Genomic DNA, 12,951 nt, shown 5'->3' with positions numbered 1-12,951 from the left:
AAATAGAAAAAGACCATACGTGTTATGTGTTACATGTTAGGCTAAATCTAGGTTTCCGGACCTTGATGTTATATATCATAAATAGGTATTAATGTTTGTATTGTGTGTTTTGTATGTTTGATTCGACTAGCTGTCCAGCAGTCAGACAAGGACTCCAGGGAGTCTGTCACACCAACGACGGTGCTAAGTAGTAACTTAGTAGTACTGTGAGTTTACGTGTTTACTTTTGAATATCAGTATTCAACTGTTTTAAATCCATAATCGCAGTAGTATAAACTAGCCAAGAGAGATCCATTGGAACGAGTTACCTATTGGGCGGCAATAGGGTTGCGTGATCACCAACACCGATTTCTAGATGTACTTATGTCGAGGTATAGAGGTATGCATGTCGTGTAAGTCATTGGGAGAGTAAATGCCCTGACTTCACGGGTAAACCCTGAGACGACAGTAATACAGTTACGGCCGCGGAATGAACCGTGAAGGCAGTTTTTGATTACGGTCCAGGTACCAAAGATACAGAATTGGACGGCAGTGATTCAGTTCACGGTCTTTATTCTGTTGTCCATAAGCTCGTAAGATGAGTGTGTCTGTTAGGACATGTGTGAACTAGGGTTTCATATGGATCGACGTAATTGGTCATATTTTATATATAGTTGTTTTATATATAATGCGATTTTGGTATTTATCTGTAAATTGTTTACTCACTCAGAAATATTTATATTTCTAACCCCGTTGTTGTTTCCCAATTTTTCAGGAAACGAGCTTTAAGGTCAGTCGAGCTTCCACATCCCTTCTTCAAGAAAGCTCTTCTTTGGTAATGTACATAGGATTTTGTACTCTTAGTATGCTGCAATAGTATAAGTGTAATATGCCAGCAGCCGTGCCACTAGTCCTCTATTTGTAGATACTCTGATAAGATCTAGTGCACGTGTGTACCATTAGGGTGGCTGCTTGATAGGAGTATTTTACTCCTATCCAGAGTGTCGTTTCCGCATGCTTTTATAACGTTTTATCACGGTTTTATGGTAATTCGAATGCCTTATTACGTGTTTTAGTATTTCAGGTACTTAGGAGCATTGCGGAAGCATTTTGGTGCAAAAGTTGGAAAAGACGACAAAAGCGCTGCGGAAGCTCATTTGCAAATCTTAAAAGCTGATCCTGTGCACTATTTGACCAATTTGGACTAGCTAGAAGCTTCAAATGAACTCGTGATCTTCATCAAAGTTAAAGTAGACGTCCTAAGATTTCCAACGGTTCAAGAATCGACTCAATCGGACATTTCTACACCGAGTTACGAAGGTTTTAAGATCGCGATTCGGAGCAGAAAAAGGCTGCTCGAATCGAGCTCCTCATTTAACCCAAGGAGCTCGATTCGAGCTTGGACTTGCTGGAGAGGGGAATTCTGATTTAAAAGTGCAACAAGGCTTGATTAATTTGCCATTTTTGGGCCCAACATGTGTAAATGAATGTTTGTCTTTTTCCTTCTTTTGTAAGTACTATAAAAGCAACCTTACCTCTATTTTAGGTTAAAGAGATTTCCCTAGACTTTATTCTATTAGTGTACTTTTGAATCTTCTCCTAATTTTAGAAATCCCTAAGTTTAGTCCTTTTCTTCTTCAATAGAATTTCCAGATTTTTTATATTTCCACCATTGTTGAGATCTTTGAAGCTTTATTGGATGAACAAGTTTTATTTTCTATTGCAACTCTTATTTGTGGGTTTTCCATCTTATTGTAAGTACTCTTTAACCATGTCTTCCATTTATGATTTTGTTAATTTAGCTCTTGGTATGTGTAGCTAATCCCCCATGTTTGGGGGTTGAGAAGATTTCCTTCATGGTTGTGTTAATTGGTATGTTTGATTGGTTAAATGCTTTTTCTAATTCTAGTTTCTATTGCTTGTGTTAGCTTAGCTATCTAATGCATGATTTAGTGTTTGATTGACTCATTCAGAAATGGTTAGGTCAATAGACTTTGGAATTAGAAGCCTAGATTGTAATACCACGAGAGTGGATTAGGATTTAGGTGACCTTGAGTTTGTTGATTAATTGATGTTGGGTAATTGGTTTTGTTTAGTATCACGAGAGTGAGTTAGGCATTAATTGATTACTTGATTATTGATTTTGTCGTTCTTAGAGGCTCGAGAGAGCGGGAACGGTGCTCTAGGCACAACTCGGCCCTTGCTAGATACCAATTCATCCATTACTATGTATGCATGACCTAGGAATAATTTCAACCCCTGGACACCTTTTACTTATTGATTAAACTCGTTATTATTATAGTTGCTTGAATTGTTAGTTTAATTGTTTAGGTGATTAGTGCCTATTTAGTTGTTAATCTTACTTGAAACTTCAACCATTTATGTTTTGCTAAACGAATTGAATCATAACTAAAATTTATTCTCATCAATTGCTCCTAATTCAGTCTTTGTGGGTTCGACCTCGTATTTAACGAGTATTACGAGTTGGGTTTTTGCTTAACAAGTTTTTGGCGCCGTTGCCGGGGAGTGACGAGTGTTTATTGATTGATTGAAATTAGTCATTGTTCGGTCGAGTTAGCTCTATTTTCTGTTTTTATCACTTTTGTTGTTTTTGCTTCTTTCCGGATTTACGCGTGGTTTGTTTGTTGTTGTTTGTGTAGGAGATCGACTATAGTGTATGCACAATACACGAAGGGCCAATCTTCTGCTAGAACCGTTTCAAGACAGCCTCGGGAGATTTGAAAGAAGTGTGAGAAGGGAGAATCGTATACCCGTTATCATGGAACATAGGGATGATAATTATGAGGAGGAGCAATATCACCCTCAAGACGATGGAGTGAGGCAACATCCGCCTCCTCCACTCGATGAGAGAAATCGGCAAGAGCAACAAGGGGACAATCACCCTCAAGTTCAAGGCCATCAAGCACAAAGACAAATTTTGGGGGATTTCTTCCTCCCGGATGTGGATAATGCTACCTATGGGTGTTTTGCAAGACCGGTCACCGCGGCTACTTTTAAGATCAAGCCTAGCACGATTCAACTCCTAGAAAATCGGTGCCAATTCTTTGGGTTACCAAGTGAGGATCCGAATGAACACATAGCCAAGTTCTTGGGAGTGTTGGACACATTCAACCTCCATAATGTCACCGCCGATCAAATCAAGCTTCAGATGTTTCCATTCTCACTAAGAGATAAGGCTAGCTTTTGGCTTCGATCATTACCTAATGCATCAATCCACAATTGGCGGGATCTTGCTCAAACTTTCCTTCACAAGTACTTTCCGATGGGGAGAACCGCAAAGTTGACAAAGGACATCATTGATTATTACCAATATGAGGGGGAATCTCTCTATGAAACTTGGGAGAGGTTCAAGGATCTCCAAAGGCACGTACCTCATCATCGACTTGTAAGGGAGCATGTGCTTCAAATATTCTATAATGGTTTGGGTGAGATAACAAGATCTACCATTGATTCGGCCGCGGGAGGTTCTTTGATGCAAAAGACGCTTGATGAGGCTAATGAGTTGATTGAAAAATTGGCTATGGTGAGTAGCACTTGGTCCTCGGAAAGGAGAAGACCACCGGCTCAAAAGGCATTAATGACGCTTGACCAATCCAAGGAGTTTGAAGCAATGAAAGCTACGAATGCCTCTTTGCAAAGTCAAGTTGATGCCTTGAAGAAGCAAGTGGCTCCACGGAATGCTCCGGTTGCGTATGTCCAAGTAGGTTGTGAGCATTGTGGAGATTTCAATCATGGAAGTAATGAGTGCTATGCCACGGGTCAAACTTGGAGCGAACAAGTGAATTATGTGGGAGGTCAACGCCAAGGGAATGATCCTTACTCGAATACCTATAATCTGGGGTGGAGAAACCATCCTAACTTCGGATGGAGGAATCAAGAGGGCCAAGGAAATGTGCAAGCAAATCAACAAGCGGGTCCTAGTTTCCAAGGAGGAAATAGGCCCCAACAACAAGGTCCTTATCAAGGCCCTTATCATAACCATCAAGGGCAAGGAAACAACTATGGTGGTAGACCTCAACACCCTCCGGGATTCCAACCACAAAAGAATACGGATGAGGGAAATGTGCTTTCCAAGGTACTAGAGAAGTTAGAGAAAATGGAGCAAAGGGAGAAAAATCAAGCTTCTATTATCCATCATTTGGAAACTCAAATTTCTCAAATGGCGATTTCGCTTCAAGGAAGACCTCAAGGAGGGTTGCCATCCACTACGGAAAACAACCCTAGAGAGCAAGTTAAGGCGGTAGAGCTCCGAAGCGGGAAAAACTTTGAGAAAGCCAATGGGAAGAAGCATGTTGTTGAGGAGGATGAGCCTCAAGTGATTGTTGATGTAGCAAGCTCAAGCCAAGAACTACCAACGGAATGTGAGGAAGTGGTTATCGAGGTTGAAGAGCCCTATGTGAGGCCACCACCGCCGCCACCGTTTGTACCACCGGTTCCATTCCCAAGCCGGTTAAGGAAAGCTCAAGGGAACGAAAAATTTCACAAGTTCCTTGAGATTTTCAAGAAATTGCAAATCAATCTAAGCTTGGCGGATGCACTTCGGGAGATGCCCCAATATGCAAAATTCTTGAAACACATAATTATGAACAAGCGTAGTTGGGAGCAAGGTGGGACAATACCGCTCACAAAGCATTGTAGTTCCATAATCCAAAGCAACTTACCGATAAAGCTTAAAGATCCAAGGAGTTTTTCTATACCTTGCACCATAGGAAATATGAATGATATAAATTGCTTGTGTGATCTTGGGGCAAGTATTAATTTGATGTCATTGTTTCTTTTTAGGTCTTTGTTTGGTGATAAACCGGTAAAACACACCTCGATGGTATTGCAACTTGTCGATCACTCTCTCAAAAAGCCGTATGGGATAGTGGAAGACGTACTCGTTAAAGTGGACAAATTCATCTTTCCGGTGGATTTTGTGATCTTAGACTATGCGGTAGATAAAGAATGTCCTATGATCCTTGGTCGCCCTTTTATGAACACCGGGCGTGCTCTCATCGATGTTCATGCCGGCAAGCTCACCTTGAGAATTGATGAGGAAAGTCTGGAGTTTGATATGAAAAGAGTGATGCGGAATGCCATCGAGGAGGAGGATTGCATGAGAATTGATGTGATTGATGAGATTGTGGAAGAGCAACTCCGGGAGAATGTGCAATTGTTGAACGAAGCAAAGAGGGTAGAAATTTGTCCTCAACAAATCTCTCAAGTTTCGTTTCATTCTGAGTCGGAGGATGATGAATATACTAGAGAGGATGAACCGAAGCCGGAAAGTTTAAACAAGAGCAATGGTGTGACTCCACCATCTTCGGAGTTGCCCCCGAAGGTTGAAATGAAGCCGCTTCCGCCACACCTCCGGTATACTTTTGTTGGGGAAAATGAGACCTTATCGATAATTATCTCAAATAAGCTCTCTAAGGATCAAGAAAGGAAGGTTGTGCAAGTAGTGAAAGAGCACATGTTAACAATGGGTTGGCAAATCTCCAACATTCGAGGAATAAGTCCTCAAATTGTGATGCATAAGATTAATCTCGAAGACGAGTCAAAGAAGTCGACTCAAAGGCAACGAAGATTAAATCCGAATATGAAGGAGGTAGTGCACAAAGAGATTGTCAAGCTCCTCGACGCCGGAATAATCTATCCAATTTCGGATAGTGAGTGGGTTAGTCCCATTCAATGTGTTCCTAAAAAGGGAGGTATGACAATGGTGGAGAGTGAAAAAGGAGAGCAAATCTCCACAAGGACGGTAACCGGTTGGCGAGTATGCATCGATTATCAGAAGCTCAACGAGGTAACCCGAAAAGATCACTTTCCGCTACCATTTATCGATCAAATGTTAGAAAGGGTAGCGGGACACAAGTTTTATTGTTTCCTTGATGGGTACTCCGGTTACAATCAAATATTAATCCTCCCGGAAGATCAAGAGAAGACGACCTTCACATGCCCCTACGGTACCTTTGCATACCGGCGAATGCCCTTCGGACTATGCAATGCACCCGCCACATTCCAAAGATGTATGACCTCAATCTTCAACGACATGATTGAGGATATAATGGAGGTGTTCATGGACGATTTCTCCGTGTTTGGCGATTCGTTCGATGGTTGTTTAGCGAATCTAAGGCGGGTTTTAGCACGATGTGAGAAAAATTTGGTGCTAAATTGGGAAAAGTGCCATTTCATGGTGGTTGAAGGCATTGTACTCGGGCATAGGATATCGGAGGCGGGAATTGAAGTGGATAGGGAAAAGACGGCGGTTATTGAAAAATTAGTCGCTCCGACAACGGTCAAAGGAGTTCGGGCATTTTTGGGCCACGCGGGTTTTTACCGGCGATTCATTAAGGATTTTTCGTCTATTGCACGGCCTTTGACAAGTTTGCTAGTAAAAGATGCGCCGTTTGACTTCACAAGGGAATGTCAAGATGCTTTTGAGAAGCTAAAGGAGGCACTTGTGACCGCTCCCATTATATCATCTCCGGATTGGAGTTTGCCTTTTGAGCTAATGTGTGATGCTAGTGACCAAGCATTGGGTTGCGTGTTGGGGCAAAGAAAGGACAAGCGGGTGCATGTGATCTACTACGCTAGTAAAACTATGGCGGGAGCACAACTCAACTATACCACTACCGAAAAGGAGATGTTGGCGGTTGTCTTTGCTCTCGACAAGTTTAGACAATATTTGCTTGGGTCGAAATGCATCATATACACTGATCATGCCGCTTTACGGTATCTATTCACTAAGCAAGATGCGAAGCCAAGGCTCATTCGGTGGATTCTTCTCATGCAAGAGTTCGATGTAGAAATCCGAGACAAGAAAGGTACGGAGAATGTGGTAGCGGATCACCTTTCGAGATTCGAGAATCCGGAACCAATTCCTATTGGTGTGGAGATTAATGAGCGGTTTCCGGACGAAACGCTTATGATGATTCGGGAAGTGGAGACACCATGGTATGCCGATTTTGCAAATTACCTCTCATCGGGAGTCATGCCTCCGGACTTGACATCCCACAAAAGGAAGAAGTTCTTATCCGATGTTAAAAGGTACTTGTGGGATGAACCTTTCTTGTTTAAAATATGTTGGGATGGAATGTTGAGACGATGTGTGGCCTTGGGGGAGATGATGCCCATTTTGAGTTAATGTCATGAGACCGGACATTATGGTTCGGCAAGAACCGCCGCTAGAGTGCTTGAGAGCGGGTTCTTTTGGCCAACCTTATTTCGTGATGCCAAAGAATTTTTGGACCATTGTGATCGGTGTCAACGTGTAGGCAACATCTCAAAAAGAGACGAGATGCCTTTGACTTCGGTTCAAGAAGTGGAAATATTTGATGTATGGGGTATAGATTTCATGGGGCCTTTTCCGGTATCATTCAAAAACCAATACATTTTGGTATGTGTGGATTATGTTTCGAAATGGGTGGAAGCGGAGGCTTTGCCCACTATAGATGCTAAAGTGGTGCTGAGTTTTCTTAAGCGGCTAGTGAATCTGTTTGGGACCCCTAGAGTGGTCATTAGTGATGGCGGTTCGCATTTTTGCTATCGGAAATTTCAAGCTCTTATGAGGAAGTACAATGTGGATCACCGGGTCGCCACACCTTATCACCCCCAAACTAGTGGTCAGGTTGAGGTTTCAAACCGTGAATTAAAACGAATTCTTGAGAAGACGGTGAATGGATCCCGAAAAGATTGGTCTTTGAAATTGGATGATGCATTATGGGCATATAGGACGGCCTACAAAACTCCACTCGGTATGTCACCATTCCGTATTGTTTATGGGAAGGCGTGTCATCTTCCTCTAGAGCTTGAGCATAGAGCATATTGGGCTATTAAGAAGTTGAACTTTGACTTCAATAAGGCGGGGGAAAAGAGATTGCTTCAATTGAATGAGTTAGATGAATTCTGATTCATGGCATATGAGAATGCCAAGCTCTATAAGGAGAAAACGAAGCGATGGCATGATGCTCACATCTCCCCAAAGGTCTTAGAGGTTGGTTCGTTTGTACTTCTTTACAATTCACGTTAGCGATTGTTTCCGGGTAAATTAAAATCTCGATGGAGTGGCCCATTCAAAATCCGGAATGTGGCGAATCACGGTGCGGTGGAATTGGAGAATTCGAAGGGTGAAACTTTCAAGGTTAATGGCCACTGGTGTAAACCGTATCTTGGACCCTTGACGAATCGGGTGGAAGATGAGATATCTTTCACAACTCCTACATGATTCCACCGTGCAACGGTCGAGCTTTCGACTTTAAACAAGCGCACTTGGGAGGCATTCCCAAGAGGTTCGATTTCATGTTTTTTTTTGTTTTTTTTTTATGTCTTAGATTGCTTAGAGTGTTCATAGTTGTTAATTTTTTTCATCTTTTTGTTCAAGATAACGCCGGTGTGTTGAATTTTGGTGTGTAGGTTGGATGGAAAGGCTCAAATCGAAGTCTCCCTCATAAAATGGGAGCTCGATTCAAGCATGGTCTTGAAAAGGACCATGCTCGAATCGAGCATGGCAATCTGGGTAACCAGATTGCCATGCTCGATTCGAGCATGGCTTGCCAAAGTCCATGATCGAATCGAGCATGGCTGGGCCAAGACCATGCTCGATTCGAGCATGGCTTTTAGAAGGGGGAGCTCGATTCGAGCTCCCCCCTTTAATGAAGAGAAGTGCAATTTTTTTTAAAATGTTCCTATTGGTTGTTTTGAAACACTCTTGGATTGATGAGGTGGCTCTAATCTTGACCCTTCAACTAGAAACACACTCTACAAGGATCAATGACATGGCAAGATCTTAGCCTTCCCTCTCCTACTTTTGAAATTTTACCACAAAAAGAACTCCAACACTTCTTCTTCTCCAAATTGTTTTCCACAATTATCAAAAACTCCATAGCCAAGAACTCCATTCTCTTTCTTCCAGCAAATATTCTCCAAGCTCTATCTCCACCATACTAAAGCCAAACTCAAAACTAAACACACTTCCAAACACCCTTTTCCTTCCTCTATAATGTCCCGGAATACAAGAGCAAGCCGAGCCTCCAAGCAAAAATCCATACCTCCTAGTGAGCAAGAATTTCAAGAAGATCTACCACCACAACCTATCCGTTCTTCAAAGAAAACGACCGCCTCCGGGGCTAGAGTAGTAGGAGTAAACACTCCGGGATCTCTCACAAGGAAATACAAGGCACCCTTCGAAATCCGTTCGGTTAGAGAGGGGGAACGCTATGAAAAGCTTTCAAAATTGGGTGTCACCGATGCTTATGCTATTTTTTGGGAGACTATGAAGAAATTGGGCATTCATGAGAAGTTGGAGGGGGATATTCAATTCCTTTTTCTTGACAAGTTGATAAGGATACCGCACGATCAATGCGAGGCACTCACATTTGAATTCTTCACCACTCTTGCACCAAACAACGATACTTCTATTACATTTCGGTTGGATGGCAAGGAGCGGGAATATACCATGGAAAACTTGTTTCAAGATTTTGCATTGAATGATGAGGGATTGAAAGAGTTCCCGGAAATGGGTGCTTTTGAAGCAAGCGAGGTATGGAACATGGCATCGGGCAAACCGAGCTACGACTCACACGTCTCCAAGTTGAAAGAGGTCCGAGATATTTCTACCATAGTCTTGCTCAAGTGGTATGGCCACACCTTTTATGGACGCCATGAGCATAACAAAATAGCGAAGTCGGATTTATTCCTTTTGCAAGCTTTGGATCACCCAACGGAACCGGACAAACAAGTGCATTTGGCATACCGCTTGATGAAGTTGCTCCAAGAGACTCCTAGAGTTCAAAATAAGAAAGGTTTCGGATGGTTGGTGTTGTTTTTGGCAAGAAAAGATCCGGAATTTGATGAAAGCAAGTATCAAATTCAACCGCCACGAATGATAGACATGGATCACTTGAGTATCGGAGGGTATGTAAGGAAGGAAAGAGTTGTGGGAAAGTACAAGCACGATAATTGGGTGGAAGGACATCCCGGCGAACCAATCCCGCCTAGATTGTGCGCATCACCAAGGCAAGAGGTAGAGCCGAGGCGAGCTAAAGAGCCGGTGAGGAGGAAAGACAAACATGCGGCCGGCACTAGTGTCGAGAATCAAAATGTCCCGGAAGGGGTACAATGGAAACCACCGGCTCCTAATGAGGATGCAAGGAATGATTTTGAGGCCGCCCAACTCCGATTCATGGAAGATCAACGCAAGATGTGGGCACGTATGGAATATCGCCAAAAGAGGCTTCATGGTCGACAAAAGCGTCACGAGGAGAAATTACGTGCCTATTTCAATGCCCAAGGGGGCCGACCTATCCATATCCAACTCCATCGCCTGAACCACCGGAATTCGACTAAAATAAGATTTGCATTTCTCTAACTCAACTCATACAATTTTTCTTTATATTTCTTGCTTAGGGACTAAGTTCGAAATAGTGTGAGGAGGGTTAGTCAATTGTATGTCGTTAGTTGAAATTTATCTTGTTTTATGCTTTAGTGTGTTTTATTTTGTTTTGTTGTTTAGTTGTGTTAGTGGTCTAGTTGTCGAGTCGCCTCCGCTAAATCTTTGTTCTAAGCATGATAGTAAATGTTTTGAATGTTTGTGATTGTGGCGGAATTTGGAAATTTATCAACTTGTGACATCTCCCGATCTTTATTGGCATGAATGTTTTTGTCTAATTTAAACAACTTCCAAGGATGATTGATTGATGAAAATACTTTTATGTGACAAATTTTGATGGAAATTGGGTGAAAATGTTCTTTGGTGAAAACAATTGTGAGCATGATAGTTGTTTTGGGATATGGATGCATGATGTGCAAATTTTTGAAAATTTTGTGTCATTTGTGAATAAAATTGGGCATGATTGGCGTGAGAACATAGGAATTAAATAAGTGCATAGCACCACATTCTTTTCTAATATGTTGAGCCTCGATTATAATTCTTGTGTGTTGTGTAGTTACATTCCTAGAACTTGCTTGGTGTCCATTTAAGACTATATAGTTGAGTGTCGATTGCTAAATGATTATGGAATTAGGATCACCATTTTGTTTAAGACCACTTAAAAAGCCTACCCTTACCACTAGGTCACCCCTTTGAGCCTTAAACCATTTCTTTCAAATTGTAACACATGTTAACACACCATCCCTTCAACAATTTACCCTTTGAAAATACCCCAAAAATGTGACTTGAATGACTCTTAACTATTAAGAAGTTTGTCTAACTTGAAGAATAGGAAAAGCATGAGCAAAGAAGTAATTATGTGCCTAAAGAAAAGAAAGAAAGAATAAAGAAAGATCAAGAAAAGAAAAAAAAAGAGTAAAAAGAAAAGTTGAATAAAAGGCATGAAAATCAAGATGAAGTTCAAATGTGCAAGAAAATTCCAAGTTAGACAAATAAATGTGAACAAATATCTAGTTGTCAAGTCAATTTTTGTAGCCAAAATATCCCTCTTTACCTACCCCCTAACCCCTAGCCATGTTACAACCCATTCAAAAGACCATATGATAGCAATTGATTACCGAACTAAGTAGGGGAGAATCGGACTAAAAGCAAGCCTATGGTGAATTAGCATTTTTCTTGAGCCTAATTGTGTGCCCTCAAACACTTGTGTGTTAGAGTGAATCTTGTGAGAATTAATATGCTTTTAATTGATGCCTATGTTTGCTATTCCTTAATTGCCCTCTTATCACTTGACCAAGTAGTGCATGTCCCTTAGATGATCTTAATGACTTGATTTGTTCAACAAGAACCTTAAGCCAATGCAAGTGTAGTCTAATTGTCATCACATTTTGTCATTAAAAGTGCATTCATCTCTTGTGTGCATCATTAGCGGTTGTTGACTTTAGACAATATCATTTGAGCCATTGTTGAATAGGAGTTCATTTGTTGATACTTGTTTGAGATCGCCATGGTTAGTTACCTTTTGATTTGCCTAAGTTCATTTCTTGCTTGGGGACAAGCAAAGATTTAGTGTGAGGAGGTTTGATAGGAGTATTTTACTCCTATCCACAGTGTCGTTTCCGCATGCTTTTATAACGTTTTATCACGGTTTTATGGTAATTCGAATGCCTTATTACGTGTTTTAGTATTTCATGTACTTAGGAGCATTGCGGAAGCATTTTGGTGCAAAAGTTGAAAAAGACGACAAAAGCGCTGCGGAAGCTCATTTGCAAATCTAAAAAGCTGACCCCAGTGCACTATTTGACCAATTTGGACTAGCTAGAAGCTTCAAATGAACTAGTGATCTTCATGAAAGTTAAAGTAGACGTCCTAAGATTTCCAACGGTTCAAGAATCGACTCAATCGGACATTTCTACACCGAGTTACGAAGGTTTGAAGATCGCGATTCGGAGCAGAAAAAGGCTGCTCGAATCGAGCTCCTCATTTAACCCAAGGAGCTCGATTCGAGCTTGGACTTGCTGGAGAGGGGAATTCTGATTTAAAAGTGCAACAAGGCTTGATTAATTTGCCATTTTTGGGCCCAACATGTGTAAATGAATGTTTGTCTTTTTCCTTCTTTTGTAAGTACTATAAAAGCAACCTTACCTCTATTTTAGGTTAAAGAGATTTCCCTAGACTTTATTCTATTAGTGTACTTTTGAATCTTCTCCTAATTTTAGAAATCCCTAAGTTTAGTCCTTTTCTTCTTCAATAGAATTTCCAGATTTTTTATATTTCCACCATTGTTGAGATCTTTGAAGCTTTATTGGATGAACAAGTTTTATTTTCTATTGCAACTCTTATTTGTGGGTTTTCCATCTTATTGTAAGTACTCTTTAACCATGTCTTCCATTTATAATTTTGTTAATTTAGCTCTTGGTATGTGTAGCTAATCCCCCATGTTTGGGGGTTGAGATGATTTCCTTCATGGTTGTGTTAATTGGTATGTTTGATTGGTTAAATGCTTGTTCTAATTCCAGTTTCTAATGCTTGTGTTAGCTTAGCTATCTAATGCATGATTTAGTGTTTGCTTGACTCAT

General features: G+C 41.1%; 1 non-coding gene across 1 annotated transcript; it reads right to left on the bottom strand.

The window, feature by feature from the left end:
- Nucleotides 1–3,277: 3,277 nt before the first annotated feature.
- On the bottom strand, nucleotides 3,278–3,385 carry LOC126662412 (small nucleolar RNA R71). Its single transcript, XR_007635787.1, has one exon. It is a non-coding gene; the product is annotated as a small nucleolar RNA R71 (small nucleolar RNA).
- Between the last annotated feature and the right edge of the window lie 9,566 nt (nucleotides 3,386–12,951).

Source organism: Mercurialis annua, linkage group LG8, assembly GCF_937616625.2.
Source record: "Mercurialis annua linkage group LG8, ddMerAnnu1.2, whole genome shotgun sequence".
Taxonomy (NCBI): domain Eukaryota; kingdom Viridiplantae; phylum Streptophyta; class Magnoliopsida; order Malpighiales; family Euphorbiaceae; genus Mercurialis; species Mercurialis annua.
The sequence above is the reverse complement of the archived record's forward strand: the minus strand, read 5'-3'. Positions and strand labels throughout refer to the sequence as shown.